Below are 4,828 nucleotides of genomic sequence, written 5' to 3'. Positions count from 1 at the left end.
GTCCTCGATTCTATCCATAAAAATCCTTGACTTCTTCTTCATGTTCAAGGAAGTCCGCGCGTGCCTTCTCCTCCAGTTCCAGTTCATAGAATAGCAGACTCCTATGTACCTTCGAGCTTCGACACGTCTGGATTTCCTGGTTCCTGATGTGACTCTCCAAGTCTTGGACATATGAAAGAATGGAGTCATCCTCCACGGTACGGATGATATCTCCATTCCTAGCTCTGTGAGAAATCATGGCAAGGTCTGATGGGTCGAGCTCGGCCCTGTACTCTTCTCGGAGATGTCCAAGTGCACGATAAATTGTCATGTCTCTTTTGAGGATCCAAGTGAAAGCGGTAAACTCAAAGTCGATGGGCTCTAAATGTCCTCCGAAGGTCCTCCCTGGAATGTGCACCTTAATCCTGTAGCGGGTATCCGTCGGAAGTGCATTGGTAGGCTTCCCGGTGATTGAGGGCAGGGCAATCTTCAGCTTCTTCATGATCTGAACCAGCTTCTTGCCAAAAAGCATCGTCTCATCCGGCTGGCAAAACTCCGTTAGCAGAATTGGGGTGAACTCGGCAGCCATCTAGAATGTTGAAAATTGGAGAGAAGTCAAAAATGAACAGGGGAGAATTACGGAATGATAAGGACATAAAATAAAATAATTTCTTCCTATGGCTTTTTGATCCTAGGGGTTACGTCCTACGGTCAGCGTGTGCTCTGACACCACCTCTGTAGCGACCCGACTCGAAATCGGTTAAGTCTCTGTGTAGCTGTACCATCCCAAGATCATGCTGGCACACATAGTACATTGATGAAAGGATTCAAGGTTCAATCACACCTGATTTATTACACGATTCTCATATCGAGTCTTTATTACAATAGAATAAATTCAGCCAAAGGCCAACTCATGAGAAAAACTAAATGCTGCAGAAGCGTAGACGATAAGCGAGTCCATTCGACTCCATAGGGCAATCACCGAGCGTAGGTCGTAGCCTCACTCCTGGTCGGAAAACTCCTCTGCAACATGAGATGTTGCAGCTGTGTAGGTCAGCATTTTGAATATGCCGGCAAGTCATAGAGATAACAACAATAATAATGCTAACACTACGTGCAATTTGGCTGTGGGGATCTAAGTTTTATGTTTTTGCGAAAAAGTCAATTTTTTTCCTACAACAAAGGACTTGCTTGCAATTACTACAAAATGTTGGTTGTTAATGAGATGGTTCCGCCAACCAGTGTCTTGTACCCGAAATTATTAATAACCCATCAATTAATTATATTCGGTGTTGAGATTTCCGAAATACTCCAATTCCAGAGGCTCATTTGTCCATAACCGGGGACACGGCTAATAGATTAGGTTTTCACTCTGCAGAGTCTTGTGCACTTTACCCGCAAGAATCATTCCCTCCTGTCCTCGCACTACCTGGTGTTTGAAGACGGGACGAACGAAACAGGGTCTTTCATAGAGTTCCTCTGGACCACTGTCGGTGCCCATCCAATCCTACCGTTCTTCTACATCTCATAGCACCATCCGGTGAGTCACGCCTAGGGCCACTAAGCCAGAGCCCATAATGGCTTGCGACTGCACAGGTAAGCTTCCGGTCAAGGGGTATCCATCCGTCTCTTCGCGGCTGGGTGAAGCTTTCCACAAGATGTTATGGTGCTTCTCCATGCATCCCGATCATCCGCTGGTTGCTCCAGGGTGCCTGTCAACCGTCCTCCACCCAGTAGTGAATTTGAAGTCCATTGTCATCATCTTGACTCTCACATCTCCCTTATGAATCGCTCAACCAACCCCGTCTATGAGCATAGCAAAATAAAACTACATCGTCCTGGGGAATGGTAAAGGGAATTGGGTTCAACCTACCACATGATACTACTCAAGAACATAACTTAAAATTCTCCTATTGCATGCATGGTGGGGAGGAATAATTCTAATGCAACAAATCAAAGGTATTGCAAAACATGATCAAATGACTTGCCTGGCTAACGGTCTTCGAACGCTAGCGACTCGTGATAGCAAGCTTCGCACTCCGAAAAATCTATCGAGTCAAACATAGCACAAATAAATATACCAACATAAAATTTCTACTACAACAACAAGTATAATAACACACAATCATACAAACAAAGAAATCCAACAATAAAATCAACAAAGTCATAGAATCAACGCAAGGTTTTTACTACAAGTAAGACAAACTCAAGAATAATTTCCTTCTACAAAAATTTTCTTAAACAGAGCCAAAATAAGGGTTTTGTCAAATAACAGAAAGAAAAACAGAGAAGAAATTTAATGCAAAAAGAAACGCATTAAAAGCTATTACAAAACTCCTTTTATGCCTAAAACAAAACTAGTAAGAAAATAAAATAAAACATTTTCTTGTTCTGTAAATAAAAGTTCACGTTCTAAAACTACAGAAACAAATCTGAAATAAATACAATAGAGGTGGAAATAATTCTTGAAGCAATTTAAACAATAGAAAAACAGAAACAAAATGACATAAAGTAAAACCGAGTTGTTCTCGTGTAAAACTAATTTTAAAAAATTCTAAAAATACCCAATTTAATCCTACTGCTATTCAAGGTCAACAGAAAGCATTGACAAAAAGAATCGCCTAAAAGTATTAATTCTAGCTCATTTTATAGCAGAAATACTAATTTGACTAAAACTCATAAAAAACAATTTTTAGAAACTAAAACATGGCCGAAACTATTTTATAAAGAAACTTTAGGAAATTTGCAGACTAGAGCAAAAAGAATTAATCGAAAACACTAAATAACCTAAGAGATATAGATTTTACAAAATCAGAACTATTCTGTTTTGGAAACAGAAACGAAAACTAAAAACAAAACTAACGGGCGCTACTGGGCTTAGGGGGGTGCGATCTGAAGCTATACAGCGCTCGGGCTCAACTTAACAGAAACATATGCAGCCAATAATTAAACCAACCGGTTCGATCTAATCAAATAAACCGTAATTAAACCGAACACTAACCGATCTACAGAAATAAACCAACTCTTCGCCCATCTAATCTAAGCTGTAGGTAACAGATCGGATGGTAGAGGGAGGTGGCGGCTTACAGCGACAGCGGCGACGGACGAAGATGACGGCGACGGCTCGGGCGATTACGGTGCCGCGGCTATGGTCGTCGGGGCGGACGGCGGTGGCGTCGGGGCGATACGGCGGAGCAAGGGGGAGCTCGAGGGTGGTCTCGGTGGTAGTTGAAGACGATGGAGACGAGCAGAATGTGCTCGTCAAACTCCTTTGCCCGACGTGCTCCGGCGATGGGCGACGAAGCTCGGTTTACTCCCTGTGGTAGACGAGGGAGGTCAAAAACATGTCAATGAGGATCGTGAAGGTGGGCTAAGCCGGTTTCCTGCGTTTGAGGAGCTGGAGATGCTAACCGGCGTCAAAACGGGCGATGAACTGCGGCGGCAGAGGCTAGATGCGATCGGCGAGGGCCCGAGCTGCGGTGGGAGTTGAGGTAGGGTTTTAGGGGGATCGAGGGAGGAGAGGTAGGGCTTTATATAGGGCACCTTCGTGGACGAGGGGGCGACTCAGGACCACGATCCCATGAAGATCGGAACCGCGGCGGCGCTCGGGCGTGCGCTGGTTCGGTTTCGTGAGTGAGGGGTTGGGGATGAGGGCGGGTCCCGCCTGTCGGCGTGACAGAGAGAGGTGCGTTGGGTCGGGCGACCGAGGGGAGAGGAGATCGGGCGCGGCGCGAGGCTGGGCCGGTTGGCCTGGCGCGCTGGTGGGCCGCGGCTCGGGAAGCTGGCCTGTTGGCCTGGTGCCTGGTGCGTTGGGGTTTTTTCTATTTTTTTTGAATATGACAGGGAGGAAAATAAAATACATAAAAAAACTAATATACATTTATATAGGACATATATATATATCTAAATTCTCAGAAAAACATAGCCTATAAGGTGAACATTTTTCCAGAGGCAAAAGACAAACTTGAAAGAAAAACATTTTTTTGGAAATTCCAAATAAAACTCAAATTTGAATTCAAAACTTTTGGCATTAATTTCTTCTGACATTTTTGGAGTGTCATTTTAGCTCCTCTCATACTTTTGAACAAGTATTTGTCAGGGATTTTTTTTGAAATAAATTTCAAATGCCAAGTTGAATCCAAATTCAAATAAGACTCAAATGCCTCTAAAAATTTTCAAATGACACACAATTCAAACAAAATGCATAGATGCTTAACTAAAATTTGGGATGTTACATTATGAGGCAGTAATATTTTTGAGATTGTGAGGGATGCAGAGGCAGGAGTTTTTGGGGAGCGAGCTAGTGTGCTTGACACGCCGGCTATGGACTATAGCCGATGCACCTTCTCGTGTAAGCCATAGGCATACTATACCCCGATGGTGCTCCAAGATATTTTGTACTACATCTCACACGGTTGGTGATAATAAACTGTGTGGGATCTACTTAATTTGAATTACAAAATAAGGTCACAGCAGCAATGGACGTTGTTTGAATTGTTAGACCTTTTATCTGCAGTGAACATAGAACTATATGTGTGTCGTAAAAGAATTGGAATTATTCATGGTTCGTTTGGACATTTTATACATTAAACTAGTTTTCTAGCCATTTCAGGTGCACAATTCAAAAGTAAACTACATGCACATGCTTTGGTGCATACAAATTGGTTGAAAAATCAAGTATGTGTCCTTCAGTGCATGCTTAGGTCCCATGCAAGAAATGGGAATGAATTTTTCAGGGTTCGTTTGGCCTTTTTTATACATTAACTGGGTTTTTTGGGCATTTTATGTGCATAATTCAAACTTGAACTACAAGCACATGCTCCAATGCACCAAAGTTGGTTGAAAAATC

The 4,828-nt window shown here is 42.9% G+C and overlaps 1 long non-coding RNA gene across 1 annotated transcript; it reads right to left on the bottom strand.

Annotated features, from left to right (window-relative positions):
- Positions 1–1,720: 1,720 nt before the first annotated feature.
- LOC123134407 (uncharacterized) lies at positions 1,721–3,512 on the bottom strand. Its single transcript, XR_006465635.1, has 3 exons — positions 3,391–3,512; positions 3,067–3,296; positions 1,721–2,027 (listed from the first exon to the last, which is right to left on the bottom strand). It is a non-coding gene; the product is annotated as an uncharacterized lncRNA (long non-coding RNA).
- Positions 3,513–4,828: the final 1,316 nt, after the last annotated feature.

Source organism: Triticum aestivum, chromosome 6B (genome assembly GCF_018294505.1).
Source record: "Triticum aestivum cultivar Chinese Spring chromosome 6B, IWGSC CS RefSeq v2.1, whole genome shotgun sequence".
Classification (NCBI taxonomy): domain Eukaryota; kingdom Viridiplantae; phylum Streptophyta; class Magnoliopsida; order Poales; family Poaceae; genus Triticum; species Triticum aestivum.
The sequence above is the reverse complement of the archived record's forward strand: the minus strand, read 5'-3'. Positions and strand labels throughout refer to the sequence as shown.